At 41.7% G+C, this 21,558-nt stretch overlaps 1 protein-coding gene across 10 annotated transcripts in view; it reads right to left on the reverse strand.

The window, feature by feature from the left end:
- APBB2 (amyloid beta precursor protein binding family B member 2) overlaps nt 1-21,558 on the reverse strand; it is a 379,350-nt gene that overhangs the window by 268,688 nt on the left and 89,104 nt on the right. The window contains exon 3 of one of the 10 annotated variants that reach the window (XM_018049387.1): nt 1,881-1,931. The exons of 8 other annotated variants lie outside the window; for them this stretch is intronic. The gene's annotated coding sequence lies outside the window, so the exon portion shown is untranslated. Of the gene's footprint in view, nt 1-1,880; nt 1,932-8,354; nt 8,370-21,558 lie in introns of those variants that run through there. One more of the 10 variants, XM_018049389.1, reaches the window with a different exon arrangement.

The raw sequence follows: 21,558 nt of genomic DNA on the forward strand, positions 1-21,558 counted from the left end.
ACAGAGTTCTCCACCACCAAACCCAACCCTGTGTTTCCATCACCTTCTTAGTCGGTTGTTGTTTAGTCACTAAGTCGTGTCCCACTCTTTGGGACCCCAAGGGCTGTAGCCTACCAGGCGCCTCTGTCCATGGGATTTCCCAGGCCAGAATACTGGAGTGGGTTGCCATTTCCTTCCCCACCTTTTGGTCCATCCAGTCTCAAAAGCGCAGTTTCATCTTTTACTTCAGTTCCCACCTGCCCTGTCTTCCTCGTTCACATACTCAGGGCCATATTAGCCACAAGGCCTCTGCGGCCTAGGCAGAAATGGCCTCTCTTTTCTCTGTTTCTCCTCAGTATTTTTATCTATAGCACTTACTTGGCACTTTCACAATATTTTTGCCACACAGAACCGATTCTGCACTCAATGTAGGTAAGAGCTGTATTATGTCACCTGATTTAAAAAAAAAAAACACTGTAATTCTGTGAAGTACTTTATTATTTTGCTATTTACAGAATGGATAATCAGATGAAATAACTTGTATGAGGTCACAAAGTTGATCTACCCTAATACCAAGGTGCTTCAGATTTTATTTATCATTTTAAACACTGTCCCCTGTCCTTAAATCAAGCACAGACTCCTTGAAGAAAGGGATCATTTTATCTGGCTCTGCGCTCTCTCCCAAGTCTAGTAACACTCATAACTCATGTTCACGGAATTATATTTCAAGACTCAGCTCAGAAACCATTTTTCTTTCTGACTTCCAGCCTCCTCTTGTGCCCCTCATCCTTGCCCTCTGAATGCTTCTACTGCAGTATAGGCACGCCCTAACTGCGGTGTTTGTGCCCCAAAACACAGTAGGCACTTAATGAATGTTCACCAAATGAAATGTTTATGCATGAGACAGCTGGGTTCCTTATCAAGGCTGCTATGTCTCGCTAGAAAATTGATCTCCACTTTTATCATTATCACATACTGAGGAAATTATTTTAAGAAAGAGTGACAGTGGGAAAATGGAGATAAACAGTCTTGGTCTTTGGGTCCTACTCACTTTATCTGCTGTCCCGGGTACACTGTGTTCTGGAGAAGTACTTCTGAATTTTAACATATATAAAATATCACTCAATACAAATTACAATTCAGTATATCATAGGGCTTCCCAGGTGGCACTAGTGGTAAAGAACCCGCCTGCCAACGCAGGAGACATGAGAGATGGAGGTTTGATCCCTAGGTTGGGAAGATCCCCAGGAGGAGGGCACAGCACCCCACTCCTGTATTATTGCCTGAAGAATCCCACGGACAGAGGAGCCTAGCGGGCTACAGTCCATGTAGACCAACACAGAGCTGGTCACGACTGAAGCAACTTAGCATGCACACAGCATATCGTAGTACAGTCTGAAATTCTGTACTTCTTTTTGGGGGGTCGGGGGGGATAAAGGATGCAAACAAGAGGCTAACCAAGATTCTGTATTTCTAACAAGCTCCCAAGAGATGTCTGTGCTGCTGATCTATGGACCACACTTTTGAGGAACAAAAGTCCTAGACTGTAATAGTGAAGCTGTTCCCATTTCTCTTAAAAGAGAAATAGCATGTAGGCTAAATGACCAGACATGAATTCACAGTGTTAATGCTAGTTATCTCTGGGTTTCTTCTTTCCACTTTTCTATAATTTCCAAGTATTCTATAATAACTCTTGCTGATGGAAATAAAAATTTTAAATTCTATATATACACATGCATAAAAAACTCTCCATTTGGACCCTTCTACTCTGCTCGACTACATCTTTGTTTAAGCAACAAATATACTTAAAAGGACCAGACTTGGGAAATAACAAGATGGTGAATTTAGCAATTCTCTGTCTGCTCATTTTAACATGTAGATTAACATAAAATAGTAATTACCCTTAACAAGCAGTCACCACCACAAGCATTGTTTTTCTCAGGTTCCTTTCCCTTAAAAGAAAGAGAAAGAATTCATTCAGGTAGAAGACAATAAAAGGCAAACCAAATTAAGGACAGGAGAAAAACCAAGCAGGCGCTACAATGAACCTTGTCCAAGTGGGTCAACAGAACCTCGTGAAGTTGGAACGAAGGTGGAAATGCATTCTCGCAGCAGAGGCAGGGTGGGCTGGGTTCCCCGACAAGGCTAAGTGGAATAAATTAGAGTGGCACTCTCCAGGCACCTGCAAGTGAGGTGGAAAGAAATGGTCCTCAGAGGAGCTCCCTTCCAAAGTGTAACAAGGGGAGATCATTAGGAAAAGGCAATTAGAGGATGCATCTTTGCAGGAAAGCACACTCCAAATACCTGACTCCTTCTCTTCCATGGAGTTCCAAAGGATGCCAGGTTTAGTCTATCAGCTGTAGAAGCTGCAGCCCTGGCAGGCAGGCCCCTCATAACCACTCTGTACCTGCAGCTATTCCAGACACTTGCCCAGGCCATAGGTGTCTGTGAAGTGACAAAAACAAAGGAGGTGTCCAAGTACCGCTCCTCTGGAACCAGAGTGTTCCTGGTTAAAGCAGGATGAACAAGGTTCTGCATTCTCTGTTTTCCAACCCACAGTTCTAAAAGACCTTTTCCTGTAAAGAAATATTGTGAAACTCACTGTGAAATTACCTGAAAGGATGGGAACTTAGTGCCTGGAAGGCTTATATATACACTAGGACTAAAAACCACTTGTGTGTGTCTATTAAGAATGTGGTTTCATATCTGTAAAGTTTAGACATGCTAGACATTCAGCTCAAGTGAAAACAGTGAGTCACTGTTTCTTTGCTGAGTCCTGTGAGTCTAGAGCTGGACCATTCAAGGCAAATAAACATATGCTGAGGTTTCTAAAAATGTGAGATTTCAAAAGTAATGTCAAAGTCATCATCTTGATGGGAGGGAAAAAAAATCTGAAATCTACTTGGACTACCTTACACTTCTTTTATTGAAATTCAAATTGTTTTTATTTTGAATTACAGGAATTGTAGATGGCAAGGGAGAAAGCACCATAATCTTCTTAGTGATCCAAAGCCTACATGTCCTAATATCTTAGTTGGAATTTTAGATTTAAAGAGACTTAGGAAGCATGACAAATAAAATGTAATACGTGGTCTCTAGCTTGTATTCTAGTTTTTAAAAATGTTTTTAATGCTAAAGACTTAGCAGACTAAGTCTCTGGGAAGTTTGACTATGGATTGATAATAAATGATATTTGGGGATTATTATCTATTTTGCTGGTCATCATAATAGTACTGCCTTTATGTAAGATAGCTTCTGTATTTTCTGGAAATGCATGCTAAAGTATTTAGGGGGAAAATGCCATGAATTCTAAAATTTATTTTTAAGTGGTTCAGCAAAAAATAATATATGTAAATTTATACACATAAAGTAAATAGGAAAAATGTTAATAATCACTGAAATTAGATAGGGGTTCTATGGGTATTCATTGCAGTATTCTTTATACTGTTTTTCTATTTGAAAAACTTTAGAAGTAAAAGTTTAAATTTATATCAAAAACACATATGGCCCTAATAGTTTTATCTACCCTGTCTTGCCATATTAGACCACAGACTTTTCTCCAGAAAACCTCTCATATCTTCCACCTCTGCAACTTTGCGTATTACGTGCTCTCAACTTTCTCCCTCTAGGCACTTTGCCTCTAGTGAAGGCTAATTTATTCTTTCAGGTCAATCTCAAATGCTACCTCCTCTTTCCTAACCTCTGCCCAACTGGATGCATCTCCCCTTTTCTGACTGCCTATGACACCTTGTACCTCTCATCACACTTATCACATTCCATCCTGCAAGATAAACACTGACTCTGACCTTTACTGAGTGCTTCCCACATGCGAGGCTGTGTTCACATGTTCTCACGTGCATTCTCTCCTCTCTTTGTTTCTTTCCTACCCCACTGAGGTAGGAATTGTCACTATCCTCTTTCCACAGGTGAGAAAAGAGGTATGAGAGGTTGGGTGACTTATTCACAGGGTTAGTAAGCAGCGGCGCCAGGCTGCATTCAAACATAGCCCATTTGCGTTCAAACTCTTAAGCATTCGTGTGCATGTCATCAGCACGGTGGCCTGATCCTTCCCTAATAACAATTTAAGGGCAGGTAGAGCATATTATTTATTTATTCACTCAATCAATAATCATTGAAAAGCCACTATTATTCAGAAACATCTGCCCTATGTGATGGGGTAAAGTTGTGAACATCAACATTTTAGCAATCAGCAAACTAAAATAGACTGGAATGGGTGAATTTAACTCAGATGACCATTATATCTACTACTGTGAGCAAGAATCCCTTAGAAGAAATGGAGAAGCCATCATAGTCCACAAAAGAGTCTGAAATGCAGTACTTGGATGCAATCTCAAAAACGACAGAATGATATCTGTTCATTTGCAGGGCAAACCATTCAATATCACAGTAATCCAAGTCTATGCCCTGAACAGTAATGCTGAAAAAGCGGAAATTGAATGGTTCTATGAAGACCTACAAGACATTCTAGAACACACACCCAAAAAAGATATCCTTTTCATTATAGCGGACTGGAATGCAAAAGTAGGAAGTCAAGAAATACCTAGAGAAACAGGCAAACTTGGCTTTGGAGTACAGAATGAAGCAGGACAAAAGCTAATAGAGTTTTGCCAAGAAAACAGACTGGTCATAGCAAACACCCTCTTCCAACAACACAAGAGAAGACTCTACACATGGACATAACCAGATAGTCAGTACTGAAATCAGATTGATTATATTCTTTGCAGCAAAAGATGAGAAGCTCTATTCAGTCAGCAAAAACAAGACTGGGAGCTGACTGTGGCTCAGATCATGAACTCCTTATTGCCAAATGTAGACTTCAATTGAAGACAGTAGGGAAAACCACTAGACCATTCAGATATGACCTAAATCAAATCTCTTATGACTATATAGTGGAAGTGACAAACAGATTCAAGGGGTTAGATCTGACAGAGTGTCTGAAGAACTATGGATGGAGGTTCGTGACACTGTGTAGTAGGAAGTGATCAAGACCATCCCCAAGAAAAAGAAATGCAAAAAGGCAAAATGGTTGTCTGAGGAGGCGTTACAGATAGCTGTGAAAAGAAGAGAAGGGAAAGGCAAAGGAGAAAAGGAAAGATCTATCCATTTGAATGCAGAGTCCCAAAGAATAGCAAGGAGAGATGAGAAAGCCCCCCTCAGCGATGAATGCAAACAAATAGAGGGAAACAATGGAATGGGAAAGACTAGAGATCTCTTCAAGAAAATTAGAGATACCAAGGGAATATTTCATTCAAAGATGGGCACAAAAAAGGATAGAAATGGTATGAACCTAACAGAAGCAGAAGATATTAAGAAGAGGTGGCAAGAATACACAGAAGAACTGTACAAAACGACCCAGATAATCACGATGGTGTGATCCCTCACCTAAAGCCAGGCATCCTAGAATGAGAAGTCAAGTGGGCCTTAGGAAGCATCACTATGAACAAAGCCAGTGGAAGTGATGGAATTCCTGTTGAACTATTTTAAATCCTAAGAGATGATGCTGTGAAAGTGCTGCACTAAATATGACAGCAAATCTGGAAAACGCAGCAGTGGCCACAGGACTGGAAAAGGTTAGTTTTCATTTCAATCCCAAAGAAAGGCAATGCCAAAGAATGCTCAAACTATTGCACAACTGCACTCATCTCACATGCTAGCAAAGTAATGCTAAAAATTCTCAAGCCAGGCTTCAACAGTAAGTGAACTGTGAACTTCCAGATGCTCAAGCTGCATTTAGAAAAGGCAGAGGAACCAGAGATCAAATTGCCAACATTCACAGGATCATAGAAAAAGCAAGAGTTCCAGAAAAACATCTACTTCTGCTTTACTGACTATGCCAAAGCCTTTGACTGTGTGGATCACAATAAACTGTGGAAAATTCTGAAAGAGATGGGAATACCAGACCACCTGACCTGCTTCTTCAGAAATCTGTATGCAGGTCAAGAAGCAACAGTTAGAACTGGACATGGAAAAACAGACTGGTTCCAAATAGGAAAAGGAGTACGTCAAGGCTGTATATTGTCACCCTGCTTATTTAACTTCTATGCAGAGTACATCATGAGAAACGCTGGGCTGGATGAAGCACAAGCTGGAATCAAGATTGCTGGGAGAAATATCAATAACCTCAGATATGCAGATGACACCACCATTATGGCAGAAAGTGAAGAAGAACTACAGAGCCTCTTGATCAAAGTGAAAGAGGAGAGTGAAAAAGTTGGCTTAAAACTCAACATTCAGAAAACAAAGATCATAGCATCTGGTCCCATCACTTCATGGTAAACAGATGAGGAAACAGTGGAAACAGTGGCTGACTTTCTTGTCTTGGGCTCCAAAATTACTCCAGTGACTGCAGCCATGAAATTAAAAGACGCTTGCTGCTTGGAAGAAAAGTTACAACCAACCGAGACAGCATATTAAAAAGCAGAGGCATTACTTTGCCAACAAAGGTCCGTCTAGTCAAGGCTATGGTTTTTCCGGTGGTCATGTAAGGATGTGAGAGCTGGACGATAAAGAAAGCTGAGCGCCAAAGAATTGATGCTTTTGAACTGTGGTGTTGGAAAAGACTCTTGAGAGTCCCTTGGACTGCAAGGAGATCCAACCAGTCTATCGTAAGGGAAATCAGTCCTGAATATTCACTGGAAGGACTGATGCTGAAGCTAAAACTCCAATACTTTGGCCACCTGATGCAAAGAACTGACTCATTAGAAAAGACCCTGATGCTGGGAAAGACTGAAGCCAGGAGGAGAAGGGGACAACAGAGGATGAGATGGTTGGATGGCATCACCGACTCGATGGACATGAGTTTGAGTAAACTCCGGAAGTTGGTGATAGACAGGGAGGCTTGGCATGCTGCAGTCCATGGGGTCGCAAACAGCTGGACACAACTGTGCAACTGAACTGAAAGTTTTGAGTGAAAAGGACAGTTTTGACTTAAGTTAAAGGAAATCTGGACAAACCATGGACTTTAATCAACCCTGGATATTCATTGGAAAGACTGATGCTGAAGTTCCAATACTCTTGCCACCTCATGTAAAGAGTCAACTCGTTGGTAAAGACTCTGAGGCTAGGAAAGATTGAAGGCAAAAGGAGAAAAGAGTGGCAGAGGTTGTGATGGTTAGATATCATCACCAACTCAGTGGACATGAACTTGAGCAAACTCTAGGAAATAGTGAAGGACAGGGAAGCTTGGTGTGCTGCAGTCCTTGGGGTCACAAAGAGTTGAGCACCACTTAGTGATTGAACAACAATAAAAGGAACATAAAAATGTTAATAATAGAGGAAATAGAATGAGAGGGTTAATGAGAACTCTGCATTACCATCCCAGTCTGCCTGCAAATCTAAAACTTTTCTACAAAAAGATAAAAGTCTATTTTAGAAAAGGAAAAATAGAGTGTGACTATGAGGTCAGTTTTCTTGACTGGCTCATAAACTACCTATAACATCAATTTCAAAGAAAAGTGGTTAGGCCATTCTAGCAAAAGGATCAATATTGTATTGATAATATGTGATTTGGGGAGCGAATCACAACTAGGATCTCCAACTGAATGTGTGGAACGTGTTTTTTAAACCTGATATCATACATGTATATCCTTCTCCTCATACAACACTAACATGCTTCAGGCTCCAGGTTCTCCAGCTTAGTTCACAATGTTTTAATGAACAGACCCAGGAAGGAATTTACCACATCTCCTATTTCTCCAAGTCAACTCAAGTTCTTAAAGTCTCAGAAAAACCCTAGGAAGTTCCATTTCTTTTTAAAGCATTGGTTTTTGTTTTCTTAAAGAATCGCAGAGTTTCAAGTCCCATGCTATATAGCCAACTCAAATCTAGAACTTTAGGCACCTACACATTAACATACCCTACCATCCTATGCCTGATTCTTCCCTAAAAAAGAGAACTCAGCCTTTCAGATATTGTTCAGAGACGTCTCTCCACTTTAATCAATGACTCTCTTCACTGCACATGTGATATCAGCTACATTTCCACAGATAAAAACCTTCCTATGGGGAGTTAGTCTAATAAGTCACCATGAGTAACAGTATCTCCTTTTTTAGTTCTAACTTTGGAAAACTACAGATCGTCACAGTTATGTAAATATTTAACAGACACCGTTTGACAATATTAACCACAGTAAGAAGTAACGACATTACGAGTATTTCACCGTGGTACATTTTGGAAGTCTCATAAAAGCACTGCAATATGGGTGGTAAAGATATCATCACCAGGCTGGTTAAGACACTGCCTTTCACTGCAGGGGGCACAGGTTCCATCTCTGGTCAAGGATCTAAGATCTGACACACCACATGGTGCAGTCAAAAAAAGTGGCACCACTTTATAAATGAGGAAAATAGGCTTACAGTTGAAGTGAGAATTCATTCAAAGACACCACTGCGTGACTTTGTTCCACCGGGGATTCTCCATGGCCTGACTCAAAGCCAATTGTATTACCGCTCTCTTCAGTCAGGAAGCCAGGGCCCCTCGCTGAACTTGTCCACAGTGCTTGCCTCATCTCTGGCGGCACTCTTTCTGTGCAGGCCACATGTCTGTTCATGCATCCAATCTCCGGAGGAGACTTACATAAACCGACTCAGGACTAGGGCCCTGCCTCACTCACCCATTCCCTGCCCTGTGCTGACACAATGCCTCCCACTCTGGCTGTTCCCTAAGCCCAGTGGCCCATGACCACATAAATGATCTGGAGTTGCAAAGCTTATCCACGAGCAAAAGCCACGGAACAAAAACATACCCTGTTCTGGTGCTTGAAAACTGAAAGTTCCAGACAACTATTTTTCATTGACCTTAAAGTAAAATATATCAAGTTTTACAGCATGGCTGATAACCATAAATAGAAAAGAGAGGGTGTTGTTTTCCCCATGAGTCCTCAGCTAGGCCTCCAACTGGGGGCTATGAACATTCAGGGAATGTGCCACAGGTCTTGGTTCCCATCCAGATTCCAGAAAAAGAGCAGAGGAAAATGAGTTTTACCAGCAATATAGTTTGAGTTCCTCCTACAGGAACCACCCTCTACAAAATAACACCTAAAACTGGCTTGTGGGCATTCTTCTTTCTATAGCTTTGTTGGCCAAATTGACCATTCTGTTATTAGAACCTTGGATTCTCTAAGTTGAATGAAGAGCCAAATATTTTTAAAATATCAAATCATTTAAAAAAAAAATTCTTCTCTGCTCTCCTGGTACAAAATACAAAGGTTCTGACTTTGCACAGAGAGGGATTGATTCGGAGTTAACTACTCCTGCCTTGAAAGGAAACCAAAGGCTTCCAGTGCCCCAGGACATCACAGAAGCTGCTGAAAGAAGCAGTTTACTGAATAGTACTTCTGTGTCTTCAAAGTTTTAATATGTCTAACAGTGGAAAACTAAAACCATTTAGATCAAAGAGGCTAAAAAAAAAAAAAATCAATGCTTCCTTTGTTTGTTTTTAACCAGAATAACCAAAACTGAATATAGTTCACCAAAGTATTAAGTTTCTGTCTCACTGTAATTTTCCTTCTGTGTCCAACTATACAAGAGACTTTTAAAAAACTAATAAAATGTTCAATCTTACCATCAATAATAATATGCTTTGAATTTTTCAGAAGTGAAAGATAGGATTGTGGGTCTCTCCAAACCCTTTCTTGGGTGTCCAATGGCATATATTATAGGCTTGCTCTTCTGCATTCATGAGAAAAGTGACCAGGGAATAGCAGAGGGAACTAGGGGAGGTGTGTGTGTGTACACGCCAAGCACTGAGCCACAACATATCTGTGGGCAGGGTTAGAGCAGAGGAAGGCAAGCAACAAAGTTGGCACTCTTAAAAAGTGTCATAGGTGTCTCCTAAGATCTAAAATTCGACTTGCCCCTCCACTTTTCCACTCTGTTCTTTGCTGACAATATGCTTCTCAAAGGAAGCTGACAATATGCTTCTCAAAGCAATACTGAGGCAAAAGAACAAAGCTGAAAGCATAATCCTCCCAGACTTTAGACTATATTACAAAGCTACAGTAATCAAAAGAGCAAAGTACTGGCATAAAAACAGACATCAGGATAAACGAAACAGAATAGTGAGCCCAGAAATAAACCTCACCCCTGCAGCCACTGTTCTACTCTCTCATTTTCTCTTTTTGATTCCACATTTATGTGATACCATAGAGTGTATTTGTCTTTCTTTGTCTGACTTATTCTACTTAGCATAATACCCTCAAGGTCCATCCACATTGTCACAAACGGTAGGATTTCCTTCTTATTCAAGGCTGAATACTCCTCCACAGTGTGTATGTATATGTGTGTATGCATGTATACATATATATGTGTATATATGTGTAATCTATGTAAAATATCTTCTCATCTTTAGCTATTCATCTGTTGACATACATTTAGATTATTCCATATCTTGGCTACTGTGACTAATACTGCAATGAACATGGGAATGTAGATATCTCTTCAAGGCCCTGTTTCAATTTCCTTAGGATATATACCTAGAAGTGGGATTGCTGGATCATATGGTAGTTTTATTTTTAATTTTTTGAGGAAATGTCATACTGTGTTGTACAGTGGCTGCACTAATTTATATGCCAACCAACAGTGCTCAGGGTTTCCTTTTCTCCACATCCTCACCAGCACCTGCTGGTGCTTGTCTTTTGGTAACAGCCATTCTTACAGATGTGAGGTGATTATCTCACTGTGATTTTGATTTGTATCCCCCTGATCATTAGTGACAGTGATCACATTTTCTTGTATCTGTTGGCCTTAGACCTTCATCACCTCTAGTTCAAAATTGGGAAAGGAGAATTTCAAGCCCGTATGTTGTCACTCTGCTTGTTTAACTTATATGCAGAGTATATCATGTGAAATGCCAGGCTGCATGAAGCACATGCTGGAATCAAGATCGCCAGGAGAAATATCAATAACCTCAGATATGCAGATGACACCACCCTTATGGCAGAAAGTGAAGAACTAAAAAGCCTCTTGATGAAGGTGAAAGAGGAGAGTGAAAAGGATGGTTTAAAACTCAACATTCAAAAAATGAAGATCATGGCATCCAGTCCTGTCACTTCATGGCAAACAGATGGGGAAACAATGGAAACAGTGAGAGACTTTTTGAGGCTCCAAAATCACTGTGGATGGTGACTGCAGCCATGAAATTAAAAGATGCTTGCTCCTTGAAAGAAAAGCTACGACAAACCTAGACAATGTATTAAAAAGCAGAGACATTACTTTGCCCACTAAGGTCCGTATGGTTACAACGATGGTTTTTCCAATAGTCATGTATGGATGTGAGAGTTGGACCATAAAGAAAGCTGAGCGCTGAAAAACTGGTACTTCTGAACTGTGGTGTTGGAGAAGACTCCTGAGAGTCCCTTGGACAGCAAGGAGATCAAACCAGTCAATCCTAAAGGAAACCAACCCTGCTATTCATTGGAAAGACTGATGCTGAAGCTCCAGTACTTTGGCCACCTGATACGAAGAGCTGACTCATTAGAAAATACCCTGATGCTAAGAAAGATTGAAGGCAGGAGGAGAAGGGGATGACAGAGGATGAGACAGTTGATAGCATCCATGGACATGAGTTTGAGCAAGCTCTGGGAGATGAAGGACAGGTAAGTGTGTCATGCTGCACTCCATGGGGTCACAAAGAGTCGGACGTGACTGAGCAACTGAACAACAAAAACAATACCTCTTATGCAGCCTTCTCTTGCCTCTAGCTCTCTCCTTTCCCTTAACTTTCTTACACGGTGGTTATTATCCTGATACACTGTATATTTATCTGTTTATGGCCATCTCCTCCCATGAGAATGCATGGTCCCATGCAAGTTCAATCCCTGGGTTAGGAAGATCCCCTGGAGAAGGAAATGGCAACCCACTCCAGTATTCTTGCCTGGAGATTCTCATGGATGGAGGAGCCTGGTGGGCTACAGTCCAGGGGGTCGCAAAGAGTCAGACACAAATGAGCAACTTCACTTTATGCCTCTTGTTTGAAAAATGGGTAGTGCACAGTCTGTACTCACTAAATTTTTGTTATAAATGATTTGGTTAGGGGAAAAATGAAAAGAACTGCTGATCTGCTTTCCTAATGACTGCAACTAAATTTCCAGTGACCAAGATTTTCAATGGCCATCTTTAGAGATGCTATGGAAGGAATTCTGTAAATTAAAAGGTGAGTCTACATGAGGATTTTCTAATATAATTATTATACTAATTTTTTAAAAAATGAATAAACCTAACTGTTTAAACCTGAGTGGCAAAGGTTTTCCATAAAGCACCAGAATAAGCGACTTTCACTCTGCAAGCCACAGACAGTCACAATTACTCAACTCTGCTGCTGCAGGATGTTAAGAGCCAGAAACAATACATCAGTGAATAAGCACAGCTATGTGCCAATAAAACTTGACTGATAAACACTGAACTATGTATAACTTTCACAGGTCACAAAATATTACTATTCTTTTAATTTTTTTCAAACACGTAAAAAATGTGAAAACCATTCTAGAGCTGTGAACCATATAAAAACAGGCTGCGGACCAAGATTTGACCTCTGCACTATAAGTTTTCCAATTTACATCCTTTCTAAGGGTGGTTTTTGTTTTGTTTTTTTCTACAAATGAAATACATTCTGGCCCATGAATCTCTTGGATATATAGTCTACAATTAATTAAGCATGGAATAACTGCTTTTGTTAAAGACTAATAAGCTGGATAAACAGTTTATTTAGGTGAATAAACATTACTAAGGCACCTTTTCAGGGCTGACTTTCTACACAGATTTTGGTCATCTTCAAATACCAGCTCTGTCACCATCTTTTCCCTTATCTAAGTATTTTCATTTTTCAGCCTGTTTTAGAAATTTCAATCTGCTCTTTCTTCCTTTACAGAGAGGGGAACTGTAACCAAATCTTAGGACAGAGGGGCGAGTGGCTTCCCAAGGATTTGAGGCAAGGAGGATTCCAGTACAATGTTTCTTGATTAAGTGTACAATGTGTTGCTCAAACTTTGCTTGCAAGTACTCTCAAACACACTCTATTGTGCGGGCCCTGGAATGAGAACTATTTAGATTGCAGGTGCTACTAGCACTCAGGGTCACCTGTCCCCATGAGCCATAAAAATTTACTGAAAATGCCAGGTGGGTAGTAACCTAGCCAAAACATGTTATTTCATAACTTAAAGCAGACGATTTTCAGTTCCTCTCATTTATAAAGATAGCCTCATCTCACTTACATAACAGAAATACATGAAAAGAAGGAATTTGAAGAAGCACTCTTCATGCTATCATTCAGAAATGTCAGCCAACACAGGGAAGAAGTGTATTAACATCAAGCATGCCTACTGGACCGTGGACATGCTGTAGAGGATGGGAATACTTCATAATAGCCCTTCGGATGCTCTCAACCCAATCAAGAAAGAACTCAAGAGGAAAAGTTCCCACCCCCTGCATTCTCTGAGCATAGGAGACATGGAACAAAACTCACTGATTACATACTCCACTTGCCCTACTCATTGTGCAAGCAGATCTATTGGAATGTGGAGTGCAAATTTTTTCAGTTTTCTGCAATGCCTCTGGTGCTCTGCTTCTCAAATTTCCCAGTAAATCAAATTCAAACAATCAGGTCAAAGGAAGCCAATGGTTTTCCAACTCCTACTGTAAGCAACACAGCCTACAGACTGACTGTGAAAACCACGGATTAAATTAAGCTTCACTTGAATTGCAAGATGCCAGAGACGGTCTCCTGAGAAAGCGGACTTGGCTTGAAACCCCGGTGTCTTACACACAGGGTCCAATTCACAGCAAAGACGGCCGTCCACAAAGCCTCCCCATCTTCCCAGACCTCTCCTCCATTCTTCAAAGCTTGGAATACACATATCAATGAAGTTGAGACATCAAATCACGGAAAGTTGTAAGGTAAGCGCCTCCGCCTCATCTCACACTCTTCACTGAGTTTCTGAGGGAAATGGCAATGCAGATGAGGGAGACAGCTTCCAGCAAAAACAATCAGAAGTGGATAAATACACCAAGGAATCACCACTGTAGCTGCCTTGCAATGCCGTGGGCATTTAGATTGATACATTCTGTTGGGGAATAACCAGGGCCCCAGGGAATCACCCTCTCCCAGACATCCACACTGTGATGCTGAAACCAGGTGATGGATGAAGTGATGGTGAGGCCACTTCCCCGAACAAGCCTGGCTTCTGCCCGTGTTAGTTTGCTAAGGCTGCCCTAGCTAGCCACTACAGCTGGCACAGCTTACATGACAGAGATCTCCAAGTCCAAGATCAAGGTGTCACTATCGACAAAGCTGCTCTCTTCTAAGGCCTCTCTCCTCGGCTTAGACGCTGCCTTCCTGCTATTTCCTGCCCTGGTCTTCTCACTACACGTGTCTGTGTCCAAATTTCCTTGTCTTATAAGAACACCAGTCATAACGAATTAAAGTCCACCTCCATGACCTCATTTTAACTTAACTGCTTCTCTAAAGACCCTATCTCCAAACATACAATCACATTCCAAAGTACTGAGGGTTAGGCCTTCAACATAGGAATCTTGGGGGGACACAAGTCAGCCCCTTGCTGTGCTGGAACCACTGCTATGGCAGGGCTCTACTTCCATTCATTCTGACCAGTGCCAGAGGCTTGACAATAAACTGATAACTCAATTCTCACTATTCTGGAAATTAACTAACTTTCTTTATAATGAAAGGATATTACATTCAACAATGTCCCAGTACCACTCTCATTTTTATAACAACAACAAAAAAACAGTACATAATTTTCACTGCCTTTATAAAATACTTTGTCACATACCAAATACAATCATAAAGAAAAGTCACTGGCAATGGGTCACACTAAGCCTCAGCTGCTTTTCTTTCTTTCTTTTTTTTTTTAAAAAGCAATTTGCACTGCAACAAAGATCACCACAAGAAAACATCAGGACACTCAGTTGACATTTATCATAATGGAAGGCAAGTGTGAAAAAATACATTCTCACTTATTTCATGTATACCTTTTCATGCAGACATTCATGTCTTTGCATGAAGGATTACTTACTGCTGTGTTCATCTGCGCTGCCAACTCTGGATAGCAAAGGGGTTTAAAAAAATAACACTAAGTGTTGTATACCTAAAACTAATTTAATATTGTAAGAAAACTTATACTTCAATAAAAGACACATGCACAGACACATACTGAAATCAAGACTTCTATTCAAATGAGGTGTGTGGCCAGGAATATCATGAGTGAAATGTAACATTTAAAAATCCTGTATCTAACTGATTACCAACTGAGCTACCAGCTACCAGCTCACTTGGTAAAGAATCTACCTGCAATGCAGGAGACCCAGGTTTGATCCCTGGGTGGGAAAGATCCCCTGGAGAAGGAAATGAATGGCAACCTACTCCAGTATTCTTGCCTGGAAAATCCCATGGACAGAAGATCCTGTCCACCAAATTTGGTAAACCACAAAATGATTACCAAAGCTCTTTTTAAAAGAAATACCAAAACCAGCATCATTTAAAGGTGTTTAATATCAATTTAAGCCTCAACAATTTCTGACCTTATAACTGTTTATGTCCTCCAAATTTAACTATGTTATTTATCAATTCCATAAACATTTACTGAGACTGTACTATTTAGCAGGCACCATTCGAGGTGCTAGAGATACGTCACTAAACCAGATCCCTGCCCTCATGGAACTGAGTCTGATAAGATACACATATCACTTCCCCTACTGTTCTGCAAACACATTTTCCTTCCCAACTTCCCCGATTAGGACATGGGAATCTGTAGCCTCCTAACTTCCCAAATACAAAACCTTGGAGCTATCTTGTATTTCTCATTCTCCATCACATCCCTCCTGGGATCTCCAGTGGCCCCTTCCAACCTTGCCTCCTCTACTTGCCTTTCTTAATACAGACAATATTACCACCTCCAAGCCCTGGCCATCAGCCCTCTGCTCCTCATCATTCACCAAATGCTGTTATTTCCACCCCTGGGATCCCTCCCCAGTCACTTTCAACCTCTCCACTCCATCACCACAATCCTGGTCATTCTTCTTCTCAACGTACATCACATCCTCTCTAGAAGATGAAACCTCTAAAGCAGGACAAGTGATCTTCTCACCTTTTATCTGCACTGTTACTTGTGTTTGCTCAGAACTTTGGACCCACTGTATTAACTCAATGTTTTGTATTCCTGGCTGTCTCCCCACTAGACCATGTGCTCTGAGGGCAGGGCTTCTTATTTTCTTTAATTCTCAGTGACAAACATGACAGGCCAGTAGACACTGTGTGCCTCTTGAAAGCCACTTACTCATCCATGCAGCAAGTCATTATCAGGCACCCACTCCCCACCAAGCAACTATTCTAGATGATGGGGATATATAAGTGAATACAAACCCTCAAATCCCTGCCTTTTGCAATTTATATTTAAGCAAATTCCTACCGTACAAATTTATGTTAGAGTGAGGGAGAAAGATAATCATTTAAAATGTAAGTAGGCAATGTGTTATAAAAGAATAAGCTCTATAGGAAAAAAATAAAGAAGGATAAGAGGGATTTGGGGAGGAGGGGCAGGAGGGGCAGGAAAGTTTGTAATATTCAATACCATCAGGGTAGGCAGGTAGGCTTCACTGGACGGTAACATCTGAGCAAAGATTTACATAAGAGAGAAAGTTCATCATGTGGGTACCTGGGGGAAAGGATACAGGAAGAAGAAAGAGCAAAAGTAAAAGCCCTGAGGCAGACATGTGCTCAGTGTGGTCAAAGGCCAGTGTGGCTGGAGTAGACTTAGCCCAGGGGAGAACGTGAGGTGACGAGGTCCAAGAGGGAAGGAGGGGGATCGTTATGGAGTTGGTCAGGTAACCAGAAGGACTTGTATCTTTCACTGTGAGGACAAAGAAGTCATTGCAAGTTCTGAGCAGAGGGGTGCCCTAGAGTGACATGAGTCTGAACAGGATCACTCTACTGAGAATATAGAGAGAGAGGCGAGCACAGAATCAAGGGAAGAAGTGAAGAGGCCCCTGGAATGACTCAGGCAAAACAGCATGGCGGCTCAGGTCAAGGTAGCAATGTGGCTATGTTCTGATGGCTGAGTCAATAAGGTTTCTGACGGACTGGCTGGACCTTGGAAAAGTGTTTCTTTTCCTGAGAATAACAGTTAACTTCACTGAGAGAAACAAAGCCCCAGCTGAGACCCTGCTCCTTACCCTTGACGGCTGTGAAAGTCCAGGATTCGTTCTCCCCATGCTCAGGTCTCGCCTCTCCTGTCATCCTTCAGGTGGCAGGGGGGACTGGAGCTCAGGATGCTGCCCCATCACAGCGTTACCTGCTCAGAGTGCATACCCTTTCGGGCACAGACCTGCTCCAAGGCCCTCCACCATCTCCTCGCGTGCTCAGCCCTGTCTCAAGGCCTCAAACCTTTCCGTCACCCTACCTCTGCCCTCCATCGCCCTCCCTGACCCCCTACAGTGCCCTGAGCCTCAGGCCCTGGCTGCCCCCTCAGGTTCCCTGCAGGGCCCATCTCCTCTAGGACTTCTCCCCAGGATGGTATGGCTTATGTTGGTTTCTACCTCCTCAGGGTTCCTGTGGTCTTTAGCACTTGTACCAACCATCCACATCACACTGGCCCATCTAAACTGTGTGCTCTGAGAAGCCAAGAGCCACGCCACAAGCTTCTCAGGCCCCCCCCCCCCACCCCACCTACTCTACAGGAAGCAATAACACTTGCTGACAAAGATCATCACAGGGGAAAATCCAAGAGGACGATGTTCGAATTATTTTAAGTGTACTGTTAACATCTGAAAAGTGGGAGGAGTCACAGAAAAATCCAGATGTATATCTTTTCTCAAAATATGACAAGATCACTGGAAGATCAGGCAACATTGGCCCTTGCTCCTGAATAGCTGAGTGAAAGCAGAGACGTTACTTTGCCAACAAAGGTCTGTCTAGTCAAGGCTATGGTTTTTCCAGTAGTCACGTATAGATATGAGAGTTGGACTGTGAAGAAAGCTGAGCGCCGAAGAATTGATGCTTTTGAACTGTGGTGTTGGAGAAGACTCTTGAGAGTCCCTTGGACTGCAAGGAGATCCAACCAGTCCATTCTAAAGGAGATCAGTCCTGGGTGTTCTTTGGAAGGAATGATGCTAAAGCTGAAACTCCAGTACTTTGGCCACCTCATGCGAAGAGCTGACTCATTGGAAAAGACTCTGATGCTGGGAGGGATTGGGGGCAGGAGGAGAAGGGGACGACAGAGGATGAGATGGCTGGATGGCATCACTGACTCGATGGACATGAGTCTGAGTGAACTTCGGGAATTGGTGATGGACAGGGAGGCCTGGCGTGCTGCAATTCATGGGGTCGCAAAGAGTCGGACACGACTGAGCGACTGAACTGAACTGAACTGAACTGTGCCCTTTCTTCCCCCTTTATGCTCCAGTTCACTTGCTTCACTTTCTGTCAGGTCCTGGTAGGCACGTGAGTTTCCAATCCCCATACCAGGCACTGGTTACCCTGAATTTTTAAAGTATCAAGTTCTTTTGGGAACTGAATATTAACTGAAGGTAGTATTGGGTTTTCTCACTCATGATATACAGTGACAAACATGTTTAGGCTTTTCTATATTAAAAAAAAATTACATTAATTCTATACATACACCAATACATACACATATGTACTTTGTATTAACCTTCTAACAGATTACAATTTCTATACTCTGGTTCAAATACCTTCCAATATAGGGGGGAGGGTATAATTCTTGTGGTAACTAAGAGTAAGAGGGTCAGATGTCAATACAGAAGCTATACAGAAAGAAAGGAAGACAAGTTAAAAATAAATAATACTGATGAGCTATTTATCAAATCATTTCAGGGGGAAAAAGTTACTAAAATTATTGTGGAAACTAGAAAAATTTCCATGGCTTTATAGATTTTTAAAAATAAAAACATCAAGGATAAGAGACTGAAATACGTACAGTTAAGGGATGTTAACAATGGATTTGTTCTCCACACCACAACTGCCTACATGCTAAAGAAAAATTGTTATCTTTCTATTATTAAATTTCAGCATCCAAACTAAGACCACAGGAGGCAAAGTGAAAGTCGCTCAGTCATGTCCACTCTTTGTGATCCCATGGGATTCTCTAGGCCAGAATACTAGAATGGTAACCTTTCCCTTCTCCAAGGGATCTTCCCAACCCAGGGATCAAAGCCAGCTCTCCCATATTGCAGGAGGATTCTTTACCAGCTGAGCCACAAGGGAAGCCTAAGAATACTGGAGTGGGTAGCCTATCCCTTCTCCGGGGTAAGTCACACCATAAAGAAATGGATACAAAGGTTTCCAGAGCACCTTACTAACAGCAGAAGAGTCAGCAGTTACTGTTACTGGAAGAGTTTAGGGGAGTCACCTCCTTTGACCTATGACTCCTATCTGGGGGATTTTAATTAAGGGGAAAGCAACATCTAGACACAGAAGTCAGAAGTTACTTAACAGGCACCCTGGCTTTATCTGTGCATCAGTCATTACTTCTAGTCCAAACAGGCAGGCCTTGCTTAGCAAACAGCTCTCCTGGTTAGCAATCAGATTGTGGAGACTTCCACGGCCACCTCCAACCTTGTGGTCTGAAAAGCAATACAATTCAGTCCAAAGCTCATATTTAAAGCAAACAAACTGAGCATGAGAGTACACTTTCAGACACACTTCAGCACGATGGGATTCTTTGTCCTTCAAATCACATTTGGTAAATATCTTTCTCTTTTTTCATTCTCAACTCAATGTTTTAACTAAAAAGCTTTCAGGGGAACGTTCGCTGTCTTAGCATATACTTTACCACTCTGCCCATAAAAATTACCTATCTCTTCTGCATGTAAAGAGGCAAGAAAAGGGGGGAAATTTACAGTGTTTTTAAAAACATTCAGTGAGGTTTTATAAACTGTGAATGGTTATGGTCATGATCATACACTGCCCAGCAAGCTCTTTATTCTTGTTTAAAAGGAAAGAAAATGAATAAGTGAAAATGGCTAGAAAACTCAAATAATACAGAAAAGAAAAGTTTTTCAGTGTAATAACAGTACATATTTTTCCATGGGGAACAAGATGTAAGTACCATTAAAACATTTATAGAAAAGGAAATGGTATTCACATGATTTGGAAAAGATTTTTTTCATTTTATATAGATAAATGCACACATGTATATAGACAAGTATATGTGTGTATATATATGTAAATTATAAAATTCCAAATTGGCACACATGCAGAGCTCCTCCATTCTTTACAAATTACAAATAAGCTATGAGAGTAAAACTTGTACAAATATCTTGGCAGAGTTAACAAAACCTATATGAAATTGCTGGTGATTTTAAATTTTGAAATATGTTCCCAAATTGCCCTCCAGTGACATCTACTTTATAAGATAATTCAATCTCAAATAGCAGTCCCTTTTCTGCATATAATGTAAGTATTACAAGTGACCTGCTTTGTCTCAAACCACATCACGGAACTGCCAGACAATCAACCCATCACAGCACAAGTCACACTCTTCTAGACAACACAGATTCTATAAACGAAACCAGAAGCATCATGGATCAAAGCTGGAGGCTGGCAGTCACAGCTTCGCAAGAGTGCCGCGCAGCTGACCTTTTATTTTTTTCTCCATTCTTTGCCTAAGACACAACTGCAGGAACAGGTGGGTAGGGGTAGAGAGATTACCATCTCCTAGGTGTTTATCCTAGTGTGCACGGGATGCTGTGATGAAACACCACAGACTCGGTGGCTTATAGACAGCAAAAACGTATTCTCTCTCACAGTCCTGGAGGCCGGGTGTCCAGCTCGAGGTGGCAGCACAGCCACCATCTGGTGAGGGCCCTCTTCCCGACTCACTGCCGGAGTTCCCACGGTGTGCTCAGATGGTAGAAGGAGCCAGGATGTCTCTGGAGCCTCGTTTATATGGCAGTAATCAGGGCTCCAGCCTCATGACTTAAGCACCTCCCAAAGCCACCACCTCCTCATACCATCATCTCTGGAGGTTAGGATTTTACCATGTGAATTTGGGGAGGGGACACATTTATCAGGACTTCCCCAGTGACTCAGTGGTGAAAGAATCCGTCTGCAGTGCTAGAAACTCAGGTTCAACTGCTGGGTCTGAAAGATCCCCTGGAGAAGGATATGGCAACCCACTCCAGCATTCTTGCCAGGATAATTCCATAGATAGAGGAGCCTGGCAGGCTGAAGTCCATGGAGACCAGAGCGGTACTCAACTATGAATACTAGCAGATGGAAACACTGGAAGTCTGAAACCATCATAGAGTTGAACACCTTGATCCCTCCTCATGGTCAAATGCCACAGGGCATCCATGGCAGACACTGCCAAGAAGCTTGAAGCTCCCCAGACAAGAAGTGCAGAGTCAGGGTCAGGGATAGTCGGGGATAGCCAGGGAAGTCCAGGATGACATTCTTCCTTCCTTCCTTCTCTAAGTAAGCTGCTTGGGAGTGTCTGATTCCCTCAGCTACCAGATACCTCCAGGTAGCTGACAGCAAGTTGACCGAGTATGTGGCTAGGCCACATATCTTGGCTGTAAAATCATGGAC

This window comes from Capra hircus, chromosome 6, assembly GCF_001704415.2.
Source record: "Capra hircus breed San Clemente chromosome 6, ASM170441v1, whole genome shotgun sequence".
NCBI lineage: Eukaryota > Metazoa > Chordata > Mammalia > Artiodactyla > Bovidae > Capra > Capra hircus.